Source organism: Bos javanicus, chromosome 9 (assembly GCF_032452875.1).
Source record: "Bos javanicus breed banteng chromosome 9, ARS-OSU_banteng_1.0, whole genome shotgun sequence".
Lineage (NCBI taxonomy): Eukaryota > Metazoa > Chordata > Mammalia > Artiodactyla > Bovidae > Bos > Bos javanicus.
The window spans coordinates 88,262,000-88,276,412 of NC_083876.1; the positions used below are offsets into that span (position 1 = coordinate 88,262,000).

Consider the following 14,413-nt stretch of genomic DNA (forward strand, 5'->3'; position numbering starts at 1 on the left):
TCTTCATGCAGACATTCTGAGGGATGGCAAGTGACAGAATCCCAAGGAAACCTGGTGCTGCCCTGCATTTCATTAGAGCTTCTATCAGTAAGTTCAGAGAGTTCTGCCTCACCTGAAAAGCAAAGCTGCTTCAACAGAGCTATTTGAGTCTGCTTTCTCAGGCTAGAATTTCATGATCATATCTGAATGAGTTTATTTCTGAACCCATCTCCAAGAAGTCTCCCGCACAACTGATATATGCCCACAGCTCATGTGAGTGATAGTCCCAGACCTTTAGATATAGCGTTTCATCCAGAGATCTGAAAAATGTGAAAAATTTTGCTCCAAGCCATGAGGTAGTTTCATGTTAGCCAACTCTCAGTTGCTGATGAGCCAAGAACCTTTGAAAATAAGATCATCAGCCTCTGAAGAAATGAGCACACTCTCAGAGAAGAACTGACCAGCGAGGGGGCACTGTCTTAACCACAAGAATCCAAGTACATCAGCGGTCTTGACTGAGGCTCCACTGCATGGTCCATTGTGCCAGGGCACAACTTTAATTTCCTCTCATCCTTTTCCTTCCTCTTGGGCAAAATGAATCATAAAGTTTATATTCACTGTAGTATATACATTTTAAATACACTCCATAAAGCCATAGGCTTAATGAATTCAAGATGCCCACATCATAGAAATTCTGCATACGAGCTGTGTTTTATGATTTAGATCCAGGCTTCCTAGGATTTTCAATAGGGGCAGACTTCAGACTCCCAGGGACAGGAACGACAATGACAGGGAGCTTCAAATGACTGCTAAGGTTCAAACACCAATGTCCCTGTGCCCTGGGCATTGTGACTGGTCTCTGGAGCGTGTGGCCCTGTGCATATTTCTTGGCTTCTGGGAAAGCCCCACCCTGCAGGTGCCAGAGAAACACATTCTTCAGAGAGGGCGGACTGGCCAGAAGTCCTGCTCATTATTGAAGAAAGAGAAGCGCCTTTGGGAAGAATTCCAGCGTGCAAAGGTGCTTTCAAAACGCGGTGAGCTCAGGTTGCTTACCACCACTTACCATCTCAACCCCCACCCATGCCCCAATTCTTCCTCTGGGAAAATTTTCCAACCAGGCAGGCTGGGACTGTTCACTGTGAATCCAGAGCACCAGCCCTCAGAACTTCTTTGCTCACCAAAGTGGGATTCACTTATTCCGTTTCAAGCAGCAGGACCATCTCCAGTCTAGGGGAGCCTTTAAGAAGCAGGGGCAGGGTGGGGTCACATTTTCAGCCCGGCTCTGGCTCTGCAGCTTTCTCATGAATGCAGACCAATTGTGCACAAATGTGGCCAGGACACATGCAGAATATTCACATGAAATGTAAGGATCTCTTGTTCTCTGTAACATTAGCCGAGGTTTCAAAACAGAGAATCCAGGCTGGAACCGCCAGGCCAGCAGCGGGAGGCAGGCTGTCTTAGAAGCAGATGGAACAAAAGATTGGGTTCCCGAGTTCCTAGGGTGAGGCAAAGGGCAAGATGTCAACCCAGGACCACCCAGGGAAAATTAAATACAGATCAACCCTTGATGGCTTATGTTAACAGAGGGGAGATGGAGTTTTGATTTGGGGAAAAGCAACATGGTAAGCTGTACCCGGAATTGCTGTTTACAACACGCCTGCTCCACTGCAAAGGAGCCACAAACGCAAAAGTGGATGGAGGCTTCTGTCTCTTCCTTCCAGCACCCAGCCTGTCCTCCGAGGTCTGGAGAACAGGGTGTAACACCAAAAGGAGGAGCCTCGGGATTTCCCAGCCTTTGGACAAACAGGAGAAAATGGGTCCTACAGGGGTCAGCTCCTCTTTCTCAGCTTCAGGTTGGGGCCAGAGGCCACCCTGACTCCGTCTAGGAATGGGGGCAGCCCACCCACCTCCATCAGATGCCCTCCCACCCAACCTACCTGCTGCCACAGCCATGTCACCCTGGGCTCTTATTTACCTGGGATTGCAGATGGAATCAACCTTTTAAACTCTACTCTTAACCCCAATCTTTTGTCAGCTGTTATTTTTTAAAATTTAGATATTATGAAAAATGTCAAACCTACTCAGTAGAGAATACATTGCAACAAATCCCAGATTAGCAATTATCAAGATCTGTACATTTCCTCATCTAGTCCATTTTTCCTGGGTTTGTTTTGCTTTTGTTGTGTTTTTTTTTTACATCAAATCCTTTTGGCTCTTCATACTCCAGGAAATATCTTTCAAAATACAGACATTCTGTACATAACTACACCATTGTCACTCTTAAAAAAAAATAACATTAATTCCTCAGTATCATCAAAATCACAGTTCATGTACATTTCCCTTGTTTCACAAAACTGTCTTTTCTGTTACTTTGTTTGAGTCAGTAGCCAAAAAAGAGCTAAATAGTTCATCTGGTTGTTATACCTCTTAAGATTCTTGATCTATAGCAGCTCCTCTTGCCTTTTTCTTTCTTTTTAAATTTGTATTTATTTATCTGCTAAGTCGCTTCAGTCGTGGCCAACTCTGTGTGACCTCATAGACGACAGCCCACCAGGCTCCCCCATCCCTGGGATTCTCCAGGCAAGAACACTGGAGTGGGTTGCCATTTCCTTCTCCAATGCAGGAAAGTGAAAAGTGAAAGTGAAGTCGCTCAGTCGTGTCTGACTCTTAGAGACCCCATGGACTGCAGCCCACCTGGCTCCTCCATCCATGGGATTTTCTGGGCAAGAGTACTGGAGTGGGGTGCCATTGTGCCGAGTCTTAGTTGTACTTTAGTTCCCTGACTAGAGATCAAACTCACATCCCTTGCATTGGAAGGCAGATTCTTAACCGCTGGACCACCAGGGAAGTCCCATCCCTTGATTTTTCCTTAAATGCCATTGCTGCAGAAATCAGGAAAGCTGGCCCTCAGCCTAAATCCTTTGGTCTATCTCTGTGATCTCCACCCCTAACTTCTACCTCTGGCAAGCGGTTGGACTTGAACAAGAAGACGTTATTAACACTGTGTGCAGACACAGCTTCTCCAGTTGAGAAACTTGGCAAATCTGGCCCCAACTTACCTTTTCCAATATATGTCCCAAAATAACCCATATGTAGACCTTCCAATTTAACCAAGTAGGATTATTTAACATTTCTCGCCCATCCCTTATATTTTCCTACCTCTTTTCCTCTGCTTTTTCCATTTCCCTTACTTGAGAGCTACTTAGCACTTGCTTATGTGAATATATGATGGTTTCTTATGGCAAGGCCTTCAAATTTCACACTTTTGGGACTCACCCTTGGACCAGAAGCAGAATTTCATCTCACTCTGCTCTACCACCACCCACACTCTTAAACCAAATCCAGAGCTTTTGCTATTCATCACCTCTGTTTTCCCCCTTACCTGGCTGCTCCAGGTCTTGCTCCCTTCTCCTCCCAGCACCATTTTGCTTGTTGCTGTCTAGCCCTCAGCTCCAGAGCCTCTAGTCCATCTGTTCCACGCAGTATACAAACCCAGGATCTAGTAGGCTGCTTCAAGAAAAGAGAGAAGCCCACAGATGGCTGCCACTGGAAGTTCATAGTTGCTGGTCCCAGTTAGGCCTCATTATTCCCCATTGATCCTATGACTTGTCCCTGGTCAGCTCTTTTTGTCCCTTCTCTCATTAGCTCCTCCTTAGAAATATACAGAGAGGTGGTGGCTGTTGTTTGGTCGCTACGTCGTGTCTAACTCTTTGCAACCCCATGGACTGCAGCATGCCAGGCTTCCCTGTGCTTCACTATCTCCCAGAGCTTGCTCGAACTCACATCCATTGAGTCAGTGATGCCATCCAACCATCTCATCCTCTGTCACCCCCTTCTCCTTTGGTCTTCAGTCTTTCCCAGCATCACAGTCTTTTCCAATGAGTTGCCTTTTTCCATCAGATGGCCAAAGTATTGGAGCTTCAGATTCAGATTCAGTCCTTACAGTAAATATTCAGGGTACTGGTCAGGTATTCATAGAAAGTCCCCCTAATGGAATTTGTCTGATGTTTTTCTTATGATTAAACTGGAGTTATGTGTCTTGGGGGAGGAAGATCACAGCAATAAAATGGCGTGTTGTTTTTTTTTTAATCACATCCTAGCAAGAGTATATACTATCAACACAACTTAACTGCTGTTGATGTTGACCTTGATCATTCAGCTGCAGTGGTATGTGTCAGGTTTCTCTAAAACCACTCCCCACCCCTTTACTCTTGGGAGGAAGCCATGATCATGCAGCCAGTGGTGAAAGTTACATCCTACCTCCTTGAAGGCAGAATTTCTGTATAAATTACTTGGAATTTTTCTGCAGTGGAAATTTGTCTCTTCTTCCTATTTATTTACTGACTTGCTTATATCAGTATAGATGCATGGGTGTTTATGTCGTACTCTAGGTTATAATTCCAACAGTATTTTATTTATTTTATAACTCAGGTTGTTCAAGTTTTGGAAACTCTTTCCATTGGCTCTTCTGTCCCTTTGATGTTAAGTGTTGAATACCATCAAATTATCTTCCATAAATGTTTTACTCATGTATATTCCCACCAGTAATACATGTGATAGTGTCTTTTTCCTGATCCCTTGCCAACACAACGGTTGCCAGATTTTGTATCTTTGTCAGTCGAAGGTAAGCCACGCCATCTCATTTTAGTTTCCCGTGTATATCTCACGTTATGAATCAGGTAAAGCATAGTTTCACGGTTAAGAATCCTGTGCATTTCCTTTTCTGGGGCTTGTCTCTTAATAGCCCTTGCAACCTTTTCACTGGGAAATTAGTCTTTTGCATTGATTTATAGAGATTCTTTATACATGAAGGAAATTGTGCCCTTGCCTATCTGCTTCCCCTACTGAAGTATTGATCTCCGGAGTCAAGAACTGTTCCACACATGTTTTTGGTCTCAGCCAAAGCAAAGTGCTTGGCAGGTGATCTATGGTCAAGAAATATTCCTCTTTGAAAAGCTCTCACGTATCTTGGGTTTTCATCATAAGGAAAACAAAGCTGTACACACTTTCCCATTTGGACACCGAAGGAATAGGAAATACTGGGCCTCGGGCTTCTGAGGAGACCAGAAGGCAGAACTCAGCGCCTATACTCTAGGGTGGTTATTGGTTCTTGGTGGGAGTGTAATTTTAAAAAGCATCTTCGACATACCACTTGCTTTCCTTTTTCCTTATACACACTAAAGAAACAAAGTGCAAAGAAAGGTTGTTTTCTTGGTGAATAGATAAGTTTTAGGGGCTTCCCTGGTGGCTCAGACAGTAAAGAATCCGCCTGCAATTCGGAAGCCCTGGGTTTGATCCCTGGGTCGGGAAGATCCCCTGGAGGAGGGCATGGCAACCCACTTCAGTGTTCTTGCCTGGAAGATCCCCATGGACAGAGGAGCCTGGAGGGCTACAGTCCATGGAGTCGCAAAGAGTCAGACATGACTGAGTGACTAAGCACAGCACACTTAAGTTTTAGACAAAACAAAGTATAGAAACTGCTCTAGGACAAATTATAATCCTTTTCTCTTTCTTTTTGTTTTAGATTTTCTTATATGTGGACCATTTTTAAAGTCTTTATTGAGTTTGTTACAATATTGTTTCTGCTCTATGCTTTGGTTTTTTGGCCACGAGGCATGTGGGACCTCATCTCCCTGACCAGGTATCAAACCCACACCCTTGCAATGGAAGGCAAAATCTTAACCACTGGACCACCAGGAAAGTCCTCTTTTCCCCTTTCTTAGTGCTTCTTAATCTTCTGTGGTTACAACCCCTTAGAAAATTTGATGAGAATTGTAAACTCTCTCTGTTTGCATGAGATGAAAAATTTCACACGCAATTTCATGTTGTTTGCAGGAACTCTGAAGCCCACCCATAGATCATCTGAATAAGGATTCCTAATTTGAGAAAATGGACAAAGAGTTCATGGAAAGGCTGCTGCTCGCTTCCTGTATAGCTTTGGGTGAGTTTTGTATCAATAATAAGATTGATAGCAATAATGTTATGGTTTCAGAGGACTGTTGCGAGAATCAAATGAGACCATACACACAGACTTCTAGTCCAGTGCCTGGTCAGGAGGCCACTAACTTCATGACTATCATCTGGGAATTTCTAGGTCAGCAAAAAAAGAGATGACTGCAGTTCACAAGCACATCTTCAAAGAATCTTAGTCTAGGAAAATCATCATGATCCAAGTGGACCTACTCACCAACTACTGCGAATTGCCTGTCGTATTTAGCCCCAGGGGATTTATCTCCTCTTTACTCTTTGGCAGGACCCAGGTAAACATGGTCAGTCTTTACCAGGGCCATATTTCAGATTCCAGTATTCGCTGCTCATCTTTGCTGTCTCTCTCTCTCAAATTCATCAAACAAATCAGTTTGCAGTCAAGTTTCCTTGAAAAAGAGACCTTTCCAAGCCAATCCTGAGATGGTTTTCTTCACCAGCTTCCTAAACAGGTTGGTGAGACGCAACCAGACAAGATGATTTCAAATTCCTTTGATACCACCCAGCTGGCAGAGCATCTGAAAATGGGGTTTTTAAGCCAGGATGCTATAGAATAATATTGCTTATGGGTGTCATTAGAGAGAACATTCTAGACACAGAGCTTCAGCAGACCATCCATGCTGCCTGCTCTACTTCACCAAGGCAAAGTGCACATAAACTCAAAGGCCACTGCATAAATATTAATATATATTCTATCTACTGTATGTCTGCCCCTCCAAGACCCTGAGACATTCTGCTTCCCTGGGTGGTTAACTCCAACAGAGACGTGGGGGTCAGCACAGTGCCAGATTACCAACGTATAGAGCAATCAGCCATGCACTTTCTTTTTTAAAATATTGTATTTATTTATTTATTTTAACTGTGCCTGATCTTAATTGTGGCAAATGGGATCTGGTTCCCGGACCAGAGATTGAACCTGGGCCCTCTGCACTGGGAGTGCAGAGTCTTAACTGCCGGACCACCAGGGAAGTCCTTATCAGCTATGCATTTATTAAAGTGAGAATTATTCATTCATGTCCAAATTTTTATTCAGTTCAGTTCAGTTCAGTTCAGTCGCTCAGTCTTGTCCGACTCTTTGTGACCCCATGAATCACAGCACACCAGGCCTCCCTGTCCATCACCAACTCCCGGAGTTCACTCAAACTCACATTCATCGAGTCGGTGATGCCATTCAGCCATCTCATCCTCTGTCGTCCCCTTCTCCTCCTGCCCCCAATCCCTCCCACATCAGAGTCTTTTCCAATGAGTCGACTCTTCTCATGAGGTGGCCAAAGTACTGGAGTTTCGGCTTTAGCATCATTCCTTCCAAAGAACACCCAGGGCTGATCTCCTTTATTAAGCACCTCAAATTCCAGTCAGGCTCTAGTTACCCAGTAAACAAGACAGATGACATCCTCTGTCTCATGGAACTTACATTCAAACTGGAGAAAACAGAAAATCTAAAAAACCAAACAAAAAATACTCAAAATAATGGCAAATAATGATGAATTCTGAAAGAGGGGGATACAAAAATAATGGTGGGGAAAGCATCACTTTAGATGAGAAGGTAAAGCAAGTCTCCTCTAAGGGAATATAATCCGAGCAGACACTTACATGACAAGAAAGAATCAGCTGGGAATTCCCTGGTGGCCTGGTGGTTAGGACCCTATAGTCTCACTGCTGAGGGCCTTGGGTCAGGAAACAGACGATTCCACAAAGCACACAGAGAAGCCAAGGGAAAAAATCAGCTGAAGCTGTATCTGGGGATAGGGCCTTCCAGGCAGGCGAACAGCTGGCAGAAATGCAGGACTGAGCTCAACGTGTCCTGGAAACAGAAGACTCAACACGTGGTTCACTGAGAGAAAGAGAGGGTGCGCCAAATGATGTCACAGGTGGGCAGCGGCCTGTTCATCTCAGCCTGAGGGACTTTGTCCAGAGTGTCATTCATTCTGAGTGCAGTAGGACGCCATCGCAGTTTCAGCAGGGTTCAGGTCCGTAGGGTTTGAGCTGCAGATGGTAGTTATATTGGTCAAGATGGGGAAGATGAAGAAAAAACTTGCTTGTGAGTGGGGCGGTTAAGATGGGCAAAAAGTTCTTTTTTTAGATCTCTTAAATTTGAGATGCCTATCAAATGGTGTTGGAGAAGTTCAGTCGGCCACTGAATTTATGAGTCTGGTGTTCAAGAGAAAGGTCAGGACTAGAGTAATAAATTTGAAGTCATCAGCTTATGAATGGCATTTACAGCCATGACACAGGATGAGATCATTGAGGGCAAAAATATAGAATATAAAATGAGCTTCAAACTTTAGAATACCAGAGAAGGAGTCAGCAAAGGAGATCGAGAGGGAATGTCAAAGAAGGAGCAAAGCTAGAAGAAGACACCAAAGGAGCCAAGAAAAGATGATGCATCAAGAGGAAGTGGTCACCACCAGGTGCCAGAGTGAGGCCAAGGAAGGTGGGCACTGACTCTTGGTTTGGGCAAAGGGGGAATCATTGGTCCTCTTGACACCAGTCATTTCAGTTGTGTGGTGGTGAGGGAGGCCAGATGGCAGTGGTCAAGGACAGAGTTGAGTAGAAACAGGACAGGCAGTTCTGAATTGGGGCAGTTTCTGGAGGAAAATATGGCTTCAAGGTTTTTTGTTTGTTTGGTTGGTTGGTTGGTTTTCTTAATGATGAGGCCCTCATGGGTCTGTGGTTGGGAAAATAGAGAGGGGGACCCTGATGACAACAGAGACAGAAAGGAAACTCTTGGAATTGAGTCTCGCTTTGCAACCTCTTTCAAGGATGTTTAAGAACAACTTTCTCCAAAGTAAGAATAAATTAAATATATGGAGGTGTCCTGGAGCATCAACTATTGCCTAAGAGCTAAGAGTGGGGAATGTCAGGGTTGGGACGGTGGGGTCAGAGAAGGAAGAGAAACTAGCATTTATTGGGAGAATCACTGTGTCAGGCAGACAAGGGAACTTTGTGGCAATTTTAAGTTTTGAGTATTACATTGCCTTTTATTTTGTTTTTGGTTTTGATTGTGGCAAAATACACATAACACAAAATTTGCCATTTTAGCTACTTTAGGTGTATAGTTTGGATGCAATACGTACTTCACAATGCTGTACAGATACCACAACTAAATAAAGTTTTTTCATTTTCATCACGCTAAACAAAAGCTCTGAACCAATTTTTTTCAAGGCAAAAGTACTAGCATAGCCAGCTCAATTCTTTTTTTTTTTTCTAAATATTTATTTTTGTTGATGTATTTGGCTGCCCCTGGTCTTAGTTGCGGCATGCAGTGTCTTCTAATTGCAGCGTTCAAGATCTCGTTTTTAGTTGCTGCATGCAGCATTTGAACTCTTAGTTGTGGCATATGTGATCTGGTTCCCTGACCAGGGATCAAACCCAGGCCTCCCGCACTGGGAGCATGGAGCCTTAGCCACTGGGCCACCAGGTTAGTCCCAGCTTTGTACATTAAACAGTACTGCCCCATTACGCACTCCTCACGGTCCTTTCTCTACTTTTTACTATGAATGTGCCTCTTCTAGGTACCTCATATGGGCTTCCCTGGTGGCTCAGACAGTAAAGAGTCTGCCCACAGTGCAGGAGACCCGGGTTCGATCCCTGGGTTGGGAAGATCCCCTGGAGAAGGAAATGGGAACTCACTCCAGTACTCTTGCCTGGAAAATTCCTCACACAGAGGAACCTGGCAGCCTAGCGGGCTGCAGTCCGTGGGGTCGCAATGGAATCATAGTCATCCTTTGGCATTTGGCTTATTTCGCTTAGTATGTTTCCAAGGTTCATCCACAACGTCACTTAGAATTTCATTCTCTTTGGATGGCGAGATGACACTCCATGTGTGCATCTCCCATGATTTGTTTATTCACGTGTCTGTTGACAGACATTTAGATGGTTTCCACTTTTAGGCCCTCAGGAAGAGCCCTGCTATGAACACGGGTGTTCAAGTGTCTGCTTGAGTCCCTGCTTTCAGTTCTTTGGGGCCTAGATCTAGCAGCAGTCCCATTGATTTTTTGTTTAAGCCTTACAGTAACCCATAGAGAGATAGACTGGGGCTGATTTCCTTCCTTAGGACCCTCCGTGGAGAACTGTATGCTCCCAGCTCCTATGACAGTCCCCCAAACTGGACATTGGCCAGCGCTTCTGCTCTCAGTCAGGCTCAGCTTCCAGGTAAACTCTAGTCCTCAGCCCCCATCTCTTAAGCTCTATTTCTGCAGAAGAGAATCCATTCAACACATCCTGGTGGAGGACAGGGAGGCAGGCCATCTCTCTCCATCTTCCCACAGGGACCGCAGTGAGGGCTGCGGTGTAGACTTACTGCTCTGGGGTGGTTTAGTGTAAATGCTCAACGCGTATGCTTGTAAATGACCTTCTGTCTCATTCTTCAGACCCTTTTAAATTGGAAAGAGCATTCTCTCTTAAAATTGTGCTCCTTTCTTTCTTCTTCTTCTTTCTTTTTTTTTTGCCACACAGTGTAACTTGCGGGATCTTAGTTCCGCAGTCAGGGTTTGAACCCAGGACCCAGCAGTGGAAGTGCCGAGTTCTGACCACTGGACCATCAGGGAATGCCCCTGGGTTCCTTCTTTAAAAAGCTAAAACCTGACTTTTCCAAGGAAAAACAAGTCCTCTGATAGCAAGCAAATCACAATACTATAGTCATTGGTATATTTTAGACATGTTAAAGCTTAACACTTTATGCACCAGAAGATAAATTATCATAGTATCATGATAATAGACTGAGTTGAGAAATTATTTGTAGAAAATAAGTAAAACAATAGAATTGCAACAATTTTGAATAGCTAGTATTTCCCATCAGGGACTATACAGGAAACAGAATAGTCTCTCCTTAAAGATATGAAAGTATTTCGTGATCCAAAAATAGCTGGTCTCTGCGTTGTTTTAGCAAGTTTCCCTTAAAATAGAATTTCACTTTCCTTTTAAAATGTTATGATCTGCTTGATTCTACAGAGCTTAGTTCTGTCCAAACAAATCGTCCTGGAGTGAAGGGCAGCTTAGTGGCCCAAGGGGTGGGGATGGTGAGGGCAGTTTACGTTTTTTGTTAATGGTTCTGGCTCCCTTCTGGATTACAACACGCTAGTGAGGACCCTGGGGAAAATCCCAGTGTTGGAGGAGAGGAAGAGGGGTCAGGAGTTGCGACTTGAATCTCAGAGACCGGACACCCTAGCATAGCTTTCTCACACATCGGCAGGTGTGGTGCACTCTGATACACAATTCCTTTTTATTTGTTGTTAGGGGCTTGGTAGAGGGGCTTTCTCTGCTTTATTTTCTCTGTATTTATTTCAATCTTTTCTCATAAACTTCAGACTGATCCTAAATGTATCTTTCTTTCCTAAAACAGTTTTGATATGCTCTGTTTCTTTGATATACTCTGTTTGATATACACCTGTTCCTCATTTACAGGTGAGATATTTTCCCCATAGTTTTGTGGGGTTTTGTATGTTTTGGTTATTGTTTGTTTGGTAACTCTTGTTGGACTCTGTCTATGGCTTTTTCTGACTCTGATTTTTTTTTTTTTTTTTTTTTGCAGGTTTCCCAATGATCTTTCTAAAGTACTCTATTGAAGGTATATCTTTACTTTTTCTCCAATTCCTTTTAAATATTTTCATTTTAGCTTTCATGTTATATATATAAATATATTTTGAGGTTGTATTTTCTTGAAATTATTGTATAAGACTGCTGGATTGAACCCACATCTACTGTGTCTCCTACATTGCAGGCAGATTCTTTATCCACTGAGCTATTCTTAAAAGCATAAAGACTAAGTCAGTCTTTAGATAATTATTGACTTTATACTTCCATTCCAACTGTCAGTCCTCTAGAAAAATCTGTGGTGAAGATTATAATTGTAAAATATTTGTTACACCCTTGTCTGGATCCATCCATTTACTTAGAAAGATCTTTTATTAATTCTATAAATATCTTCTTTGTTTTGGGGGGTGGACCCAAATTACGTAAGAAAAAGGGTAGAAAAGATTCATTTTATAACATTTTGAAAATGTTTAAGTAGAAGAGCTTCTTGGATTTCCCTGGTGGTACAGTGGATAAGAATCTGCCTGCCACTGCAGGGGACATAGGTTCGATCCCTGGCCCGTGAAGATTCCACACGCCACGGAGTGACTAAGCCCGTGGGCCACAACTACTGAAGCCCGTGTGGGCCAAGAGCCCATGCTCTGCAACAAGAGAAGCCACTGCAGTGAGAAGCCCCACACCAGGGAGCCCCAGCGCACTGCACTAGAGAAAGCCTTCACAAAGAAATGAAGACCCAGCTCAGTGAAAAATAAAATAAATAAACAAACTTAACTTTTAAAAAAAGAAGAGCTTCTTAATATTATGTGGATAAATTTCTTATAATCCCCTAGAAATTAGAATCATGAGTATTTACATTTTTACAGCCACAAGTTTATAGGTACGTAGACATAAGCAAAATGACCTCTTTTCTCTAGATGCTACTATCAAAAATTAGCACAACACACCCCGAATATGTTCTTTCCTGCTGGAGTCAGGACTAAAGCAAGAATGGTCCCTGCCACTTATTATTCAATACTCTTGTAATCTCGGAAAATGAAATCAGAGCAAGGAAGCAAAGACACCTAAATATTAGGAAGTAAGAGTGATGAAGGACAGATAATTGGGACACAGACCCTGACGCCCAATTCTAAACCCTCAGAAGTTCCAAAATACAAAATTATTTAAAGACTCACTTGTTTGCAAACCTTGACCCACAATAATATGAGGTCATTCAGTCTTCATTTACTCCCATCAGTGTTAATATCACATGCAAATATATCACTGCAGTTAGTTACAAGGAACTTCCTGAGACCCCAACTGGGGACTTTGATGCTCTGTGTTACCTTTCTAAAATTGAAAATATTCTGAGTTCTGAAACACAAATGACCCCCAAGACTTTGGGTAAGGGATTTTGTACCTGCAATATATTGAGCAGTGTTCAGGGACACCGAAAAGATAGAAACATTCATGTTGTCATTCAAGAGCTCCCAGTCAAAACTGAGATGGCAAGATACACACATAAGAAAGATTTAAAGCTTTCAAATTTGACTTGAAACAAATACATGGTCCTAGTCTGGCTCAGGGATTGGTTGAAGTGAAGAGATACACAAGACTGCCTCTGAATATTTGTTTATTATTTCAGTGCCCCGACGTTGTACCAGCCTGTGTTTATAAAGCCTTGGCCCCAAATATGGAAGAGCTGTGCGTAACAAGGAGGGGAAAGATGATTTTAAGCCGTATATTTTAGAGTCTTCCTATCATAAACATCAGAAACTTTGCTTAAAGTCCAGGCTTGGGGAAACCTCCTGCTGGTCACTGAGCTCTCTCCTGCCTCTCTGAGCTGGCTTCCTTCTCCATTATTTCACTCCCAGGCAGGCTCTTTCTGCATGGTGGGAAAGATGGCCACTGGAGGTGTTCCATTTGTGATCCCTCCAGGCTGCAATCCCAAAAGAGAAGAGAGAGATGGTCATTCCTCCTGCATCCGTCTCAGTCCCTCGTAATGATCTAGCCTAATCATGTTGGCATTTCGACCCAGACACTTTTCTCCTGTCCTGGAGTAACCCTGAGCTGCTGACTTAGACACTCACAAAGCTGGATAGCGTCCAGCTGTAGCGAACCCTCAAGCTGGTATCACTTGCTGAAGATTAAAGAGAGGAGTGAATGAAACCCATCATGTGCTGGGCATTTAACATAAATCATCTTTGGAATTCTCACAACACTGAAAGGGAGGTATCACAGTTCCCATTTTAATAGATAGGCAAAATAAGCTTTTCCATAATCTTCCACCTCACAGGGACACTGACCAGCTTGAGTCACATCTTAGGCTTTGTAACTGACAGCCACACTATAGTCATGAGCCTGTCCAGTCTCCCTGGATGATCCCTCCCAGCCTCTGCAGCAGTGGATGCAGAAGGCAGACCTGACTGCCTGGGAGGGGTGATGCTGCAGACCTGCCGTGGTGGCCATATGCCAGCCGGCCCACCTGCCCACCATGGTGCCCGGCCCCTGCCCAGAAGTGCTGAAGGGCTCAGCCCCTTTAGACCCCCAGGTACTGTCCCTCCACAACTCCTGTCTTTCTATCTGGAGCCTGTTATCCTACCCAAAGCCATGGGAGGTATGTCTGTACACCACATTCCAAAATGTTTTTTTTTTTTTTTAATAAAGGAAAGAAACATTAAAAAAAAAAAAAACTACATTACACGATAGTATAGGCTTAAGCAATTACAAAACCAAGGGATGCACGCTGCTTGAAACCACTGAAGAAAAGCACTGAAGAAGAATACAGAGCCAAGACAATGGCTGCTGTTCCATTCATGGCAAATACATTTCCTCCCATTAAAAATTCCAAAAAAAAAAAAGCAAGGAGTGCTGGGGCAGATTAATGTTTTAAAAAGGAATAGATGTGTGCAGTCACCCTAGAGTCTTCCTCCTAAAC

At 43.5% G+C, this 14,413-nt stretch overlaps 1 long non-coding RNA gene across 1 annotated transcript; it reads left to right on the top strand.

Annotated features, from left to right (window-relative positions):
• The first annotated feature begins 8,182 nt into the window (after positions 1-8,182).
• Positions 8,183-12,290, top strand: LOC133254184 (uncharacterized). The gene is made up of 3 exons (XR_009738592.1): positions 8,183-8,398; positions 11,498-11,533; positions 12,036-12,290. It is a non-coding gene; the product is annotated as an uncharacterized LOC133254184 (long non-coding RNA).
• Positions 12,291-14,413: the final 2,123 nt, after the last annotated feature.